We start from the raw sequence: 18595 nt of genomic DNA, 5'->3' as shown, positions 1-18595 counted from the left end.
ATTATCATAAATATCTAAACGCGAGTAAAATGGAGGCAAGTTTAAACAACAAATCACAAACCATTTCATAAGGTTTTCAATTTCTTTCTTAAACCATAAAACATTTGTAATTTACCAAAACAGTTGTCAAGGTTTATAACCTTTATTAAAAACACGGCTCAAGCCAAAATCTAGTCCTCGGGGATACCTTGGCCGAGGCATCTAACCGAGTCCGCCAAGGTTGTTAAGATATTTACATGTTAAACATATTCTAGTTTTGAAAACAAGTCGTTCCTTGACGTTGGCCGAGTTACACATTCACGTGGAGGTTCGACGTGAAGTGAACTCTAACACTACCCCAGGAGTTACCCTCCTCGCCTTTACAACCGGAGTAACTATGAAACCGGGTTTGCCGTGCCCCTCTAATAGGCAGTCCACGGAAACCCGTCACTGCAGTGACTAAACCCACCAATTTAATAAAATTTCGACAGTATAACGTGGCTTTTATTTATTTATCCAGCCTGCATAGTAAAAGACAGCTTACATTCTATTCCCAATGCAATTATAAAATATAGCCACATATACTCATATATCATAAGTCATTCATAAGAAAATATATTTTTCAAGACAATTGGTAGCCTCCAATTACTCAATTTTATAATCAACACAATATATTTTTATTTGTCACATTTATTTCTAAAACATTAAAAATCCCGTTTAATCTCATTTTCGTTTCATAAAATACATAAAGAGCATTTAAAAATAAACTCTAGATAATTTACAATAATAATAGGTTTACTCACCGTTTGTACAGATGAAATGCTTCCTAAGTGCCCCGATTACTGTTGGTCGAGTACGACTTCCTTGCCTTTACCGAAAGGCTCTCCTCTTAGACACATTGCAAAATTTACCCAATTCACCGCATTGATGCTAAATCACTATATAATTGACTTAAATCCTATACTAATGCATGGTATGAAATGCAATAGCCTAAAACGGCTTAAACGCGGTATTAACCTATTTTTGGTATTTTACCCGATAAATTGCTAACGCGCTCCATTTTAGCTCTAAATCGTCCCATTCTCTCTCCAACATTTCTAACCATTAAATATCAGCCAATAACCTTCTAAAATTACCCAAATCAGTTCACTTTCCTCCTTGGAAAATTCGGCCAAAAATGGGACATTAACTCGGTAAATTTTCTACTTTGTTTTTCTATCACATTTAACCATTTTTCATCATTTTCTCTTCATTTCTCTTAGAATAAAAATCAGATCATCATCATTGTACCTCATTGCAGATTTCGGCCAAGGGTGGGTATTGTGAAAATTTAATGCTTTCTTGCCCAATTTAATTTCTAAACACATTTAACTAACTAAAACTATCAATTTAACTAAAAATCAAAACCTAAAAATTTCAATTTCTCCCCCCTTGAAATTTGGCCAGCCCTTGATGTCACTTTTAGATCTCTCTCCTCAAGCATGCTAAATGGAAACAAAGGCATAGGAAAGGTAGAAATCAAGCTAAAGTCAAAAATCTTACCGTTAAAGGCGAAAAACGTGAATTCCCCTTTGAATTTTCTTGTTTCTCTTTGGTTTCTCTTTTTTTCTTCCTTTCCTCTCTATTTTCTCTCTTGTTCTCCCTTATGGCCTGCCATCACTTAAAATGGGGTTTAAATGGGCTGACTTTTCATTAAAATAATATTAAATCATTAAAAAGTGTCATGTGTCACTTTCCCATTGGCCTATTTTTAAAATTTCATCTTTTAAACTTCAATTTTTCACCACTTAACATACCATAGTTGTTCATTCCAAAAATAAATAAATCCTATGATTTTGATAAGTTTTGGGTGGTGAAAATTATGGTTTTTACCCCGAGACGATAAAATTACCGTTTTGCCCTTATGTTTCAAAAATTGCCGAAATTGAAAACTTTCACTTCCTATCATTAAATTATACTCCAAATAGTTAATCTTGGTCAAAAATTTCACTCCATGATCAAATTATTATCTTAGGTGGCAAAATGATGATTTTTGCCCCTAAACATCAAAATTTTCAATTTTACCCCTAATGAACCCTCGAACTCCGAACAATCATTTTTAGTCATTCCTGGACTATAAAATATTAAATTTCAATCTACAATTCTTATTTGAACTAGTTTGAGGTTAAATCAACTCAAGTGTACCGTTAGGTACGATATCGGGTTTCGTCTATTCTTAGGTGCTTTCCTAGTATAATAACATGCTACTCAGTGCATGTAAATCATGACATCTGTTTATAGGGTCGGGTTTTACAAATAATGGGTTAACATATGGGCTCTAAAGGTATTTGCTTCCCATGCTAAGCAATGCATTTTAATTGGAGGCCGAAGTGTAACCTCAAGAAAAGGTGTGCTCTAAGCATTCTGTAGGGCCTCGGGTGGAGTTAGGCTACAAGCAGGATGTTGGGCCTTAGTCAAACTTGAGTTATGAGGAGTCGTGCATGGGGTAGAAGAAGGTGAGCTTTGAGCTAAACCAATTGGCTCATTAATACCAGTTGGCTCATCAAGATCAACCTTGTGAGCATCGCCCTCTTCATTGCATGCACCATCCTATTGATCGATAGACCGACTCTACATAGTGACAAAAATTAAACACATTAAAACATCAAATAGATACTAAATGCTATAAGTCACACAACGAAAAAAGCTAAAAGCTCATACCTCAACATTGTCAAGCAGTTGACATTCAATCCAGTCCTTCAACCCTTGCATCTCCTGCTAGATCTCTAGCTACATTCACTGCATCTGCAGCTACATCTCCCGTTGGACCTCTAGCAGAATTGACTGCATCTACAGTTGCATCTCTGATTGGATCTCCATCTACAATGACTGAAGGTCATTTTTCCATTACGTCTTTATCCGTTTCATCTCACGTTTTAAGCCTGTATGCATCTAAGGATACAGCATCGAGTTGCATGTCTGATCATCATCGAATGATTGAGTAATATGAGCCTTAGGAGTTGCAAGAGGGGCATCGACCTCTTTGTCCATGATGCTCCTCTGCTTATGTCACATCTAATTTCCTATAAGAATCGTGACCGATGAATAGACCTAGACAAGCATAACTCATTAGGCCCAAGCAAGCCTCTTATCATAACATCATTAAGCATTCATCATCACATGCAGAAGCTTCATATAACATTCATTAACGTACGTAATCATAATACATACATTCATAAAACTCATTATACAATTAAGGAACTTCTTAACTTAATCGTATAAGCTTAAGCATTTGGTATACATATATATATATATATATATATATATATGAAAAGTGCCACTATCATGGTGCAAATTAACATTTGTTATCAAAAACACCCTTGGGTGTTCATGTAGGCTCTTGAGCCATCATCATAACCTCATACATAACTTTATCAATATAAAATGCCCAACATTGACAATATTAACATAAATGTGTTCATAGTCTGTAAACACAAACATAAAGTAAAAGACCGACTCGTCAGCAGAACTTGACCGAACCTCTAGGCATCAAGTGGCTACTAGACACCTACCAAAGAATGAAGACCAAACACTGGTATCCATGACACTGGCTATTGCTATCAAACTCTATCACTGATCTGGAACAAAATAAATGAGAAAAATAATGTGTAAGCCACAAAGACTTCGTAAGTGGATACTAGAATGGGACAAGCCAGGGGATAAGAGCATTTCATAACCATGCATTTGTAAACTCATGCCATTCATAACTTCGTAATCATAAAGTTCATGATACGTGTCATTTAAACTTATTTAACTACCTTTCATTTGAAAACAAACTTATATAAACCTTTAGAGATTTTTTACCTTTAAAATTCTCATCAAATGTACTCAAACAACCTTTCCTGTACCAAATCTGTCAATACATCTTTCAAGCATCTATCGATACATTGGTAAGATGTATCGATACATTTCACACAGAAAGCCTCTTATAGCAATCTATTTAGAATGTATCAATACATACTCCAATGTATCGATACTTTGAACACAGAAGCCAAGTTTTTGAACAATTTCAACATTTTTGTCATTCCTTGGGTCCCCTTACCTCTCAAGACTATCTTTAGGGCTCAGGTTTTTTCTCTAAGCACATTCCTATGCCATCATAAAGTATAAATCATAAACAATACTCAAATGAACTTAACATGCAATATATCATAAACATAACAATCATAATCATTTCATTAACTTACACATTATGTTGGTTTGTCCCCCATCAACCTAAGGCTGGCAACATACATCCCCAGTGCACCTTAGGCGTTTATGATGCATCATAAGAGTGAAGTCGTCACTTGCACCCCGTGAGAGTGGAATCAATTGCACTCTTTGAGTTCTCATACTCATAGCATGTGGCATGTGAAATGTCTTTCACATACACGCTTACTCATCTCATAAGGTATATGGAATTTACATTATATACACAATCTCATGGCATTCTTCATACTTTCTCAATCATCTCATGTAGTATATGAAATATATATCATATACACAATCTAATGGCATTCTTCACACTTTCTCAATCATCTCGAGTGGACTACAAACATAAAAAGGCTTGTCCCCTCTTGGTGAAAACTAATACATAATAGCATATTTACGTACATAGTAGATCTATAAACAATTTGAAAATCGTTGTATCTCATATATCACAATCATTATCAAATCAAGACATTTGAATATTTCCTTGAAAACTTCATCAACCTGATAGTTCAAATCCTTTAATAAACCGTTTATGGAAATAATTTTTCAACATGCTTAAACAACCATTTCCACAAAAATCATGTTAACTTTACATATTAAAATACTTGAAAAGGTATATCCACTCACCTAGTTGGAGATTCAATTCCTAACTCCAATCACAACTCTGTTTCAGCGAAATCCGTGGAGTTTTCAATCGTTCTTATCACACAACATTCATTACAATCATTTCTTAGAATAAGAATCTTGTAATAATTATTCTAGGTACTTTCGAAACTACTCGCTTATAGCTAAACTAATTTTCTAGCTAAAACCCATGCTTAGAAACCCATAAATATTTCATCCTTAACTTAAGTGCATTTTGATGCCATGGAAAATCACAAAATCTTTGAGCTTTAATGTTCAACAGAAAATCTAGGCAAAAAAATAATATTTTTAGTACTGAAAAATTCAAAAATCAAGATTTAAAAGTTGAAAGATGTCACATTTGTTTAAAAAACCCAAAACCAAGCTTTCAATCTTCCAAAATGATGATTTAGGGTGAAAATGGGTTTAAAAAAGTTTGGATTTGCTGAAAAATTGATGAGAGATGGCTTAAAATGAAAAACCCTTAGAGTTTGGGTCAAATTTATACTATAGGATGTAAAAACACCCTTTTACCCTTTTTAATTTTTCAAAAAGCAACAAAATGTATCGATGCATTGGCCTATGTATCATTACATTTGGTTATGAGGAAAATGTATTGATATATTATGAACATGTATCGATACATGTTCATCAAAAACCCTTCTTGAGCTAAATGTATCGATACATCAAAAACATATATCGATACATTTGAGACAGAATACATTCTCTAAGATAGACTGCCTATAAAACCTGCCCAGCTTATTTACATTAAATATCATTTAATTAAATATCCTCTTTACTTTTTACTCTCAATTTACTTAAGATATTTATCATTTAATGTCCTCTTTACTTTTTACTCTCCATTTACTAAGATATTTATCATTTAAGTAAATGTCTTCTTTACTTTTTACTCTTCATTTACTTAAGACATTTAATCTAAATAAGCAAACAACCCCTCATTTGAATTCAATAAAAATATCAAAAAATTCAAAATCCAAAGGAATCAAAATCTAATTTTTGGTTTCAAGAACAAAATCAAAAAAGTTCAACTGAAATTAAATTTGCAATTCTCATTTATCATAGCAAACATACTCCAAAAACTATGAAAAAATAATTTTTTGTCATCTAAAAATCAAGTGAATCATTACCACCAATTTTTTTTTCAAAAGATTGCTCGATAAAAATCACATATTTTGATCTTGTCCAAATTTAGAAAATTTTCTACTTCAAAATTGATAGAGAACCAAAAGTGTCAAGGAATTCTTTTGAAGGTTAAAATTACATTTGATGTTCAAAATATGTAATCTATATGCTCACCTAAGGATTTCCTAACTTATCCTCTTACTTAAGGTGGGATTTTATAGCTTAACGGCTCCCGTTACCCTTTTCTCCTTGCACTCCATGATCTTTCTTCTTTATTCGAGATCGAATTCTGCTCAACCCTCTAACTGCTATAATGGAACTTATTGTTGCCCTTGGGATAGAGGGGCATCAATGTCAGCCCAATTTGCCATCAAGGCCTCTTCCGTAGTTGGCTCTAAGGTCTCTAATGCACGCAATTGCACCAAAACCTACATTTCCACTAGGTTGAAAGCTAGTTGACATATGACAACAACAATAAAATAAAATAAAAACAGTATGGTTTCGTTCCTCACCGTACCTTATCTTTCCAAAACTGCAATCAAGTTGTGGAAACCTATGAACCTCTCATCACAATGCCATTTCAGCATTCTTGGATAAGTGTCTTTGAACTAGTGCTAGGATCCAAACCAGCTTTGGATCTCAGAAATCACCTCTAACACCTAGAACTGCACACTAATTGTAAAACATTATAATCATCTAGTAAAATCTTATGTGAAAAGGAAAATGAAAATCATTAGTGCACACTACCTAAAGCACCGACACAAATCCTTGGAGGTGGTAACGTTTCTTTTAATCTGATCCCACTACTGGAACTTGAAAGCCCCTTGACATGTAATCCATATTAGACTCCATATGTAAGTACCCCATGGGAATGCATTCTATGCTCGATGTTTTCAACCAACGACAATAACCACGAAGTCACCACTAGTTTGTAGTCTTGACCAAAAAAAATATTGTTCGCAATCAAGAGCAGGGCCATCTTTGTCCCGTCTCTATCTTGATCAAATTGCCTTCTATTAATTGTATCTAACATATGTTTGAGCTTCATGTGGTTCTCCATTCCCCAATATCGCCAGTGAAGTCCTACAAGGACTGAAAATAACAGCTAGCATAGGGTCAAACTTGAGTCCTATCACTAAACAGATCTCACGCTTCAAGAATCAAGCCTTGGTATTGCCTATGGCAAACCATAACTCACCCTCAATGCCACTAGGTTGATTGATTCTGCATGACAATAGATTGTACACAAGACTAGCGCAAAATATACTTTTCTCTTATTCAACATCCATCAACATCTTGAAGCATGTTCTCTTGATCATGTCAAACTCATTTTTTTCGCAGCGCCTTGCGTATGACATGCAATTGCGTCCACTTACAATAGATGTTAATGCCAACATTGAAGCCCCACTAGTCCCTCAACACATGAAGCAATGCTTCCAAGTTCTCTTACTTTGATTTGGCCATTTGCAACAGAAAACAGATAACATTTTCATTTAGCAAATATGATCAAGGAAGATTAAAAATAACAATAAATAGTTTTTACTATCTTTACATACATGAAAGAAAATAATAGAAGCACGTGTGAAGCATGGATTATTAAGTAACAAAACAAATACATATTAAAGCATAAAAAGTTGAGCCAAAAAAAAACACAGAAAAACATTAATGTACAAGCAATAACAATCACACAATGCCTCATAGAAAACTATTATGTGATGCCTTATAAAACAGTCACACAATAACCTATCATGTAGTCATGCAATGCCTTAAACCCAATCACGCAATTCCCTAAAATGCAATCACGCAATGACTAAAATGTAATCACGCAATGACAAAAATCTAATCACACAATGACAAAAACCAATCATCCAAAGCCATATCAACCCATCACGCAAAGCTTAAAACCAGTCACGACATGCTTAACACCAGTCACGCATGCCCTATCAACCATTCGCGCAAATCCTAAGTCACACAATGTGTCACGACTCGGAATTCCCATCGAATCCGTGACAATCGCCGCGATGTCTCGATTGACATTCATTACCCGGAATATCAACCGAAACCTCGCAAGGCTTTCACATCAGTTTTACGTCTCCCCTGTGAGCAACAGTTAGTAAATATCATGTTTTAAGAGAATATAAACTATTTTTAAATCAAAAATAAAAAAAAAGTAATTTCTGCCACACAGGGGTATTTTGGTCATTTTTATCCAAAATTTTTGAACCCTAGTAAAAATATGATATACGAGTAATAAGCATCCATTTCATGTCTAAAAATAAGTTTCGTTGTCTAATTCATCAATTTAAAGTGAAATTATAGCTATTCAAATTAAATAAAAATTTTAAATAAAATATTCTATTTTTTTATAAAATAATATTTATAGAACTCTACGTAAATAATTTTTGTAGTATAAAAGTAAAATAAATTCATACATATAGTAGCACACGCAACCAAGTATACAAAATATTCTACAATGACATGTGGGCCCCCAAAATAACAAAATAAACAAGACTATAGACCTGCGATTTCTAAGGATGCGAATCCAAAAGCAATCCCTTGACATATCGACTATCTATAGACTGCCCTGAGCTTGAAATGGATGAAAAGGATGGGTGAGTTTTTATAAACCCAGTGAGTAAACAAACATCATCTAAAATATCTAAAGTCGAGTAAATGGAGATAACTTAAAATAGTTCATCGTACTATGATTCATAACGTTTCAAACTCATTTCAACTAAATAAAATAATTTCATTTCACTCAAATAATCAACATGGCTTATGAATTTTTTAAAAATTTGGCTCGTGCCAAAACTCATTCTCGGGGATACCTTGGCCAAGGCATCCAACCGAGTCCGCCAAGGCTGTTAAAGAAAAGTTCATATACGCATAAAACACATTTTTACGTTCAAAAGCATAGTCGCTCCTTAGCATTGGCTGAGTTCACTCTCACGTGGTGGTTTAGCGTGTAGTGAACTCTAAAGCTTTACCTCAGGAGATACCCTCCGCGCCTCCCGTATTGAGGTAAAATATAACCGGGTTTACCGTGCCCCTCTCTAATAGGCTAGTCCATGGAAACCCGCCACTGCAGTGACTAATCAATATCCCACCAAATCAATAAAAGTTTCGACAGCATGACATGGCAATTATATTACTACCCAGCCTATTAAGACAAAACAAACAGTTCATACAATTTCACCACAATTTCCAATTCAGCCATTCATGCCAATATCACCATAAGCCATTCAATTCAAACCATAAAATTACAACACAATCAAACAGTCTCCAATTACTCCATTTCTAAAATCATCATTCAATTTCAAAATGATTTATAAAACTCATTTCATTTAATCACATTTTACTTATAAAACATAAGGATTTACCATTTAAACTCATTTTTCTATAAAATCACAAAAACGAATAAAAACTACTTTAGATAATTAAGACGATAATAAGGTTACTCACAATATCGAGGGTCGAAGTACTCCTAGTCTCGGTCTTCAGGTACAATCTCCTTACCCTTATCGGAAGTTTCACCACCTAAACATAATGCACAACAAGCAATTTACTATATTTGTACTAAACCGTTATAAAACTAATTTAGGCTCTATATGAATGCATGAAATGGGATGCGAAATGTTCGGATTATTATCTAGATATGGTGTTCTACGTAGCTTCAATTATGTATCGAAATAAAATGGTATTAGCCTAATTCGATCTATACACTGGTTAATTGGCCAATACATCCAATTCAACTCCAATTAACTTGATTCCACTTCCAACACTCTAAGTCATCAATTACAAGTTAAATAATATGTAATATCACAAATATCCATCATTAATATCTTCCTTGTAAAATTCGGCCATTGAAGGTTTAGTGTAGAACATTTAATTTTCATACTTGATTTTTTCACCTTACATCATAAAACAACTAAAAACACCTAAATAACATGAAATTCATCAAAGTCCATTATCCAATTTCTCTCTTGAAAATTTCAGCCAAGGAGTGTGGGTGAAGGGCATGAAATTTCTTGCTTGTTTTTCATGCTAAACATCACCAAACAACTAAAAACAACTAAAAACACCTAAATAACATGAAATTCATCAAAGTCCATTATCCAATTTCTCTCTTGAAAATTTCAGCCAAGGAGTGTGGGTGAAGGGCATGAAATTTCTTGCTTGTTTTTCATGCTAAACATCACCAAACAACTAAAAACACTAAGATACCTTGAAATCTAACCAAATAAATCATCAAATCTTTTCTCTCTAAATTCGGTCAGCCATGAATCCTTCATGAGATCTTGAATTTTAACCATGGTAATTGAAAAAGAATGCATAAGAAAGGTAGATCACAAGCTAGAATTAAGAAATTTTACCTTTACTTGCTTAATTTCTTGAAATCCAATGAATTTTCTCTTGATTTTCTTCTCTAGGGTTTGTTCTATGCTTTTTCCCTTTTGTTCTTGCCTTGGCCGGCCCAGAGAAATGAGATGGGAGAGTTTTAGTTGTGTTTATAAAGGAAAATATAATAATATTAAAGCTTGACATTTGTCACCATGTGATTGGTCCATACATAAAACTTAATAATTAAGCATTTCTTCTCCACCACATAAAATCCCTCAATTATCTAAAGTATAAAATGAATTTCATGGGTTTGACAAGTGTCAAGGTGGTGTAAAATTCCAAAAATTCTAATTACGTCCATGTGGACACGTAAAATAACCTTTTTGCCCTTATGTTTGAAAAATTGTCTGAATTAAAATTTTTCACTTCTCAAGCTCAATTTATGTTCTAAATAGTCAAACTTGATCAAAATTTCATCCACCATCCCGAATTTGCCCTCAGGTGAAAAAATGACCATTTTGCCCCTATGTTATAAAAATTCAAATTTAATTCCAAATCAATCCCCGAACTCTGAATCACCATATTAAGTCATTCTAAGATTCAATAACTCTCAATTGCATCTTAAAATCTTTATTTGAACTAGTTTGAGGCTTAAATCAACTTAATTGTACCACTAGGTACAATACCAACTTTTAACGATTTTTCGATACATTCACTTATTCAAACATTCTATCAAGCACATGAATGACATGACAAGTATATAATAGAGTAGGGCTTGACACAATGCCTAAAACCCCTACTTCCAATGCCTAAAATCAGTCATGCATTCCCTATCAACCAGTCACACATGCTCTTTCAATGTTCGAGCTAAAAACCACCAGCACTACTAAATTCAAATTTCAATTCAACAACTTCAAACAAAAACAATATGAAGAATACGCCTACGTTTATACTCAAAAACAAGAAATGAAGAACATGAAGAATATGCCTACCTTTCTGGATATGGTTCAAAATAAAAATATATGCAATTTTATGGTAATTAACTGAAGCATAGAATGTGAACTTTATCTCAATTCTATAATATGCCTACCTTTATGCTCAAACCACTCCAAAATGATTCTATTACTACTCGAAATGCTCGAAAGTTGACTCGTTGAGGAATACTCTAGAAAAGATGCTTTGAACGAAGATGAATGGTCTGTTGAGGAGTACTAAAGAGTTACAAAGGTTAAAACTTGACCTAAATAGATGGGTCGAGTTAAGCCGCGAACCCAAACATATGGGTCGATTTCATTAAGGGCAAATTTATCTAAAATTTATTTCTTTATGCTAAAAATAGTTAAAATATTAAGGAGTGCTATTCTCAAAAACACTTTATGCATAAGGGTATTTTTAAAAAGAGCCCTTACTATCCCTTCATATATCCTTACTCATTATAGTTTACTATATTTTCTTATAGGCTTTTATCATCATTATTATTATTATTATTCTTAGATATAAATGTAAGGTGTTTAAATCCAAATTAAACCACACATCTTATTTTCCCGACCAAACAAATAATCCATTAATCTTAGAATTCAAAATCCAATTTAGCTATAACGTGTCAATTTTTTGGGTAAGCAAGTAATCAATTTAATGTCAAGTGTTTTTACTATCGTGTTGATTTACAAGGCGTGCCTCTACATTTGTCCCATTATTCTTCAATGAAAAGAGTTCTTCTATTTGTTTTGGTAACAAAGGCTACATAATTTTAGAATTCAAAAAGCCATTTAGCAATAACATGGCAATTCAATAGACAACTTCATTATCTTGATCCACAAAACCTTATGAGATAGGAGTTTGCGATTTAACACACTATTCCGATGCATGAAAATTCCTTATCTCCTAATAATAAAATTTTCATGTAAAGGTAAAAAGGTCTATACACACAGGTGATGTTCCAAGTGCATAATGCATAAGTGATGTTCCAAATGTGTAATACACAAGTGACATTTCCAAGTGCATAGTGGACATCTAACATTCATAACGCACAAGTAACGTTCTCAAGTTCGTAATTCACAAGTAATGTTCTGAAGTGCGTAACTCATAAGTGAAATTCCCAAGTGCATAACCACAAGTGATGTTCCTAAATGTGTAACGCTCTAAGTGGGTGGCATTCCAAAGTGGTGACATTCCGAAGTGTATAATGCATACGTGACGTTCCTAGGTGTGTAATGCTTTGTACATGTGACGTTCCAAATACGTAACACTCAAGGATGTTCTCAAGTACGTAACACACAAGTGACGTTCCAAGTGCATAAAGTATAAGTGACGTTCGTAAGTGCATAATGCACAAGTGACATTTTCAAGTGCGTGATCCACAAATGACATTTTCAAGTGTGTAACGCTACTAAGTGGAAGTTTTTAACTGCATAATGCTGTGCAACAAAATAATAATAATAACTTTTTTTTGGTCTTACATCTTTAACTTTTATATACTACCATCTTTCTTTCATAATTGTTTCCATTCGTTCTACCTATTGTTGTAATGGAAGAAAAATCTAAATGCATAAATTTGCAATCATTTTACACTAAGAATGTATACAAGAGATGAAGCCTAAATGAAAAGCAATAAAAGTTCCAATTAAAGAAGATACCGCTTTAAAAGGAAATAAGTGTAAAAATGTGTTTTACAGCTTTGCTTCATTAGCTATTCTTTCTTTTGAAGAAAAAGAAGAAGAAGATATAAACGTGTTACCTTGCATTACTTCTTCTTATTTTATGTGCATAACTCAAATTACATCTTTTTATTTATGCATAAGAATTTTCTATAGTAAGAATTCTTATGTAATAAACAAAATGTAAAGACCCAATTTTGGCTAATTATTATTTCTTTAAGTGTTTTCTTACAGAATAAAAACAAGCATGCAATAGCCATGTTACACAAAGAAGTGAAAGTAACTCAAAAAGAGTGGTAGGGTTCACGAGTTATTTTCACGCTTGGATGTTCTTAAGAGTTTGGTTTGGTGGCTCAAATATAGGGATTGTTAATAAGACTTCTTCTTAACATTCCCTTGAAGTACATGTGTTTTACCTTTTTTTTCTTTCTTAAAAGTACATGTGGCACATTGGTAAGTGTCACTACCCCACTATCCAAAACTTATGCACACTATCCAATTATGTGCTCTTCCCATAAAGTCCAATAAGTCATTCTTTCCTAGTGAATGTGCTCTTCCCATAATAAGCACATTCTTCCACACAGAACGTGTTCCCCTAAAAATGCTCTCCTTGTTCCAACTACTCCTATAACAATGCTCTAATGTAGTATAAATATGGGAGTTTGGCAATTTAAGAGACATCAAAAATTCATTAAAGATTATTCTCAGAACCTACTTAAAGTTTTTCCAAATATTCTTTCTACTAAGCTTTTTCCATTCATCATGTTTTATCACCTTCTCCACCTATTCCTTCATTTCTTATTCTACACAACCTGCCACAAAAGCACTTACACTTCAAGGACTACTACAATATTCTTTTTTGCCACTTTTAGTGCGTTTTGTTTTACTTGTTGCAACATGTTTTCTCTCAAATAATAATGAAGGCAATTCTTATTTACAATCTCTCACTGAAGTCATGCCAAATTGGTTAGACGATGTCTCAACCCTTGTCAGAGAATGCCTTACCTTCCCCATATAACCTCAATAGCCACAGATTATATTCTGGGTACATTGGTTAGAAACAAATTTAATAGGTGTTTGTAAAAATCATTATGAACTTGAAACTCTCTCTTATTTGATATAGAAAGAAAGCAAAAAAGGGGGTCTTTATTAAGTGAATTTTTGGGTTCAACTACCTCATTTCCTTCAATGACAAATCCCAATTTGAGGAAGGTCAAAAAGAAAAGTGGTTTCAATTGGGAAAATGGTTTCACAAGATTGAGATTTAGAGCTCAAGTGTTAGGTTGTCTACAAGACGTTGGATTTCTTATCTTGGTTTACCTATACAAGCGTCGAATAATACTACTTTTCATAACATTGCAAGCTTATAAGAGAGTTTTATCTATTTAGGCGATGAAACCTTAAAGATGGAATCTTTCGAAAGGGCATCCATGCTAATTATTGTTAACACTTTACAAACAATTAATTAATGCATATATTTAGCTATGGGTAACCAAATCTTTTTTGATCAATGTGCAGAAGTTCTCCCCTAACTGTGTGACTGATTTTCCCAGTTGGTCCAAATGCAAAGAGGTTGGAGTAATTTCAATTCATCATCTAAACCATCAGCTCATGGTGGCAAAAATCAGCGTAATGTAAGCATGCCATGAAATACCCCATACTTTGATATGGTGATAAATAAAATTGATTGAATGCAAATTGAGGTCAATTAAAATGTTTAGAAGTGACAAAAGACGAAAGGAGTAGTTTAGGATAAAAATATTTCACAAGTGAGAATATAATAATAAAATAATAATAATTTTGTCGGAGGAGAATTTGTGAGATAAAAGGCGATTTGGAAGTCAAGTGAGGCATAATAAGGTATTTTGGGTACCAATGAGACAAGATAAAATTTTTAGAATAAAATAATATTAAAATATTAATATTTAGCTGGGTGTCGAAGTCAATCAAGAAGAAGGATCATATGGTTGATCCAAGTGGGGGAGAAGATGACAAGCCCGACTCTATAAAAATAATTGTCATGACATACATGTGATGGATAGCATGTTTGCATGCTAAGAGAGTCCCAAAAAAAAAATTTACAAAAGTCGGTATTATACCTAGACGTACAACAAAGTTGATTTAAGCCTCGAACTAGATCAAATAGAGAATTCACGATGAAATTAAGAATTTTAAAGTCCCAGAATGGTTTAATATGGTAATTCGGAGTTCGAGGATCAATTTGGAGTCAAATCGAAATTTTTGCTATCCAGGGGCAAAATGGTCATTTGCCACTTGAGGACAAAATGGAAATTTTTAGAAAAGATTTTTGACCCCATTTGACTTATTGGAGTAAGATTTGAAGTTTAGAAGTGAAAAATTTTAATTTCAGTATAATTTGGAGTAAAAAGGTAAAATGGTAATTTTGCCATCTGGAATCGAAAATTTAATTTTTGAAAGGATTTTGATCAAATTTAATTATTTGGAGTGTGAAATGAGTATGAGGAGTGCAAATTATGCATTATGGCAAATTTTCAATTTTTGGGGCAAAAATGTAATTTTTGAAAAGTTCGGGGGCAAAAGTGTAATTTTGAAAAATTTGCTCCACCAAAACTTTGGAAAAATCTGGAAATTTCACTTAAGACTTGGATAAGTCAAAGGGAATGCATGGTGGAAAAAGTAGGACAAATGGATGGCTAGAAAAAAAAATGAATTAATAAAATATTTAAAATATGAATAAAATAATATTATTTCATTAAACAATAAAAAAGGCATTAAAAAATCAGCCAACCCATTCTTCTTCTTCAACATTCGGCCAAGCAAGAAACAAGAGAGAGAAAGGAGAAAATAAAACTCTAGCTAAGAAATTTAAAGGGAAAATAGGTGGAAATTCAAAAATCAAGTGAAAAAAGGTAACATTTCTTAAATTTGTCTTGTGCTTTACCTTTCCCATGCATTTCCCATCATTTTCCATGGTTGAATCATGTGATTTGAAGATGATTTCAATTCTGGTCATATGGGTTTAGAGAGAGAAAGTTGTTAGATAAATTTGATTTTGAGCTATGTTAGTGTTTAGTGTTAGTGTAGCATGTTTATGAGTAAAACAACAAGAAAAATATTTATCTTCTCCATGAATTTCCCTAGGCCGAATCTAGCCAATGGTATGTGAGGATGAGGTTGACTTTATTTTAAGAGAATTGGGTGGAAAAATGATGAATTATGAGGTTGGAAATTAAATGGGAATTTTTGGTGCAATAAATTGAAATTTTTACCCACTAGGGGTAAAAGCGTAATTTATAGTCCGGACTGATAAATTGGACCAAATTCACAGTCATTGAGGTATTGTGGATATAATTGGATAATTGAAATTGAAATGGATGGAATTGGAGTCGAATTGAGGATTTTAGGAATTTACGCCGTGTATAGGCGAGTTAGGTCGGACACCGCAATTAAGCGATTGTTTAAACATTTCAAATCCTATCTAGTGCATACGCATGGATAAGAGCCTGAAATAATTTATGATAAATTGACACAATTTATTGAATTTTGTGTCATAGATTATGGATAGGTGGTGAGTCAATTGTTTCGGGTAAGAGACTGCACCCGAGGGCGGAAGATAGGAGTATTTCTACTCCTAATACTGTGAGTAAACTTATTATCGTCTTAATTATCTAGAGTAGTTTTATACAACTGTGTGATTTTATGGAAAATGGGTTTAAATGGTAAATTGCTATGTTTTAAGAGAAATTGTAATTTTATAAAATGATTTTATAAATTTTCTAGAAAATCGAATATTGGTTTTGAAAATAGAGTAATTGGAGACTGCTAGTTTGTGTTTCAAATTTATGGTTTTGAATTGAATGGCTTATGATAATAAATGAGCATGAATGGCTAAACTGATTTTGGTGTTAAAATTATTTATACTGTGTTTTCAGCCTTGAGAGGCTAGATTGCGATAAATTGTCATGTCATGCTAGAATGAATTTTATTAAATTGGTGGAGTATATATTAATTATTTACTGCAGAGGGGGTTCCGTGGACCAACCTATTAGAGGGGCATGGTAAACTCCATTATATTATTACCTCGAACGGAGAGGCGCGTAGGGTATCTCCTGGGGTAAAGCTTAGGGTTCACTTCACGCCAAACCACCACGTGAAGGGGAACTCAGCCAACGCCAAGGAACGGCTGTATTTTTCTCAAACTAAAATATATTTTAAGTGTATACAAAATTTTAACAGCCTTGGCGGACTCGGTTGGATGCCCTGCGCAAGGTATCACCGAGTATGAGTTTTGGCACGAGCCAAAGTTTTAAGAAATTCATAAGCCAAGTTGATTACTCGATTTATATGGATTTATTTTATTTGGTTGAAATGAACTGAAAGGTAATGAAATTACAGTATGATGACTTATTTTAATTGTCTCCATTTACTCGGCTTTAGATGCTTTAGATGGTATCTGTTTACTCACTGGGATTATAAAATCTCACCCCTTCTTCCTATACATTTTTCAGGCTCAGGACAATTTGTAGATAGTCGAGTAGGACGAGAACTAAGGTCGGAACTGCATTATAGAAAATAAGAGTTCACAGTCTTACATCATCTTGGTCAATTGGAGCCCACGTGTCATTGCAGATCAAAACTTATATTTTGGTTATCTGTATTTCTATTCATACAATTTTTACTTTACTTTCATGTGCGAAAAATTATTTACGAATATTTCTATAAAAATTTATTTTATGAGAAAATAGAATATTTTATTTATTATTTTTGAATAGTACTAGTTGTCAACAATTTGCTTTCAAATGAACGTTTTAGATACTTAATTGTTTTTAAATCATTAAATATATATTTTCTGCTTACCTACTACATTTTTAGCAAGTTTTGAGATTTTTGACGAAAAATTACGAAAATACCCCTGTGAGCCAAAAAAATAATATTTTATTGTTCTTATTTGAAAATGACTTATGATTTTTTTGAAATACGAGATTTAATAATTGTTGCTCACCGGGGAGATGCGGAAGTTGATGCTAAGCCTTGCGAGGTTTCAATCGGCATTCGGGGTGAAGAATGTCTGTCGAGGCCTCGCGGCGGTTGTCACGGGCCCGATGGGGAGTTCCGGGTCGTGACATGCCATATAGGAAGGATGATGAGTACAATAGCCAGTGTATCTATCACAACCCAATTCCCAAGCCATGACTGGCGCAAAGACCCAATGGGCTCAGCCCCCTAAGCCCAAGCAAGCCTACTAAATTGATCTTATACATTAATCCCTATTCCTTTAGAATTCGAAATTCATAATGTTCAAATACCGTTCCTTTGAAAATAATTCATAAAACACAACCATGCATTCATAATGGTATCATCAACCATTATATTCATATATAGATTAACAAATGATTCTTAGTATTTCACACCAAGTATTCATATACACATGATTAAACCTTGACCGTCAACGAAGTGACTCTGGGCACGATTGCTAACATTTAGTGCCATGTTAAACCTGCCGAGCAATGGATAGGGATGAGCACCTCGTCCTAGGATCCAATCACCTTTAACTCAAGAAACCTAAAACATGAATTTTAAAAACGTGAGTATAAACTCGGTGAGTGAACATAGGAAAGGAACAAGTATCAATACGGGAG

The 18595-nt window shown here is 33.6% G+C and overlaps 1 long non-coding RNA gene across 1 annotated transcript; it reads left to right on the top strand.

Annotated features, from left to right (window-relative positions):
- Window positions 1-15730: 15730 nt before the first annotated feature.
- Window positions 15731-17684, top strand: LOC148764252 (uncharacterized). The gene is made up of 3 exons (XR_016024841.1): window positions 15731-15865; window positions 16511-16595; window positions 17465-17684. It is a non-coding gene; the product is annotated as an uncharacterized LOC148764252 (long non-coding RNA).
- The last annotated feature ends 911 nt before the right edge of the window (window positions 17685-18595 follow it).

This window comes from Theobroma cacao, chromosome 2 (genome assembly GCF_053813885.1).
Source record: "Theobroma cacao isolate CCN51 chromosome 2, ASM5381388v1, whole genome shotgun sequence".
NCBI lineage: Eukaryota > Viridiplantae > Streptophyta > Magnoliopsida > Malvales > Malvaceae > Theobroma > Theobroma cacao.
This window is presented reverse-complemented; position numbering and strand designations above follow the sequence as displayed.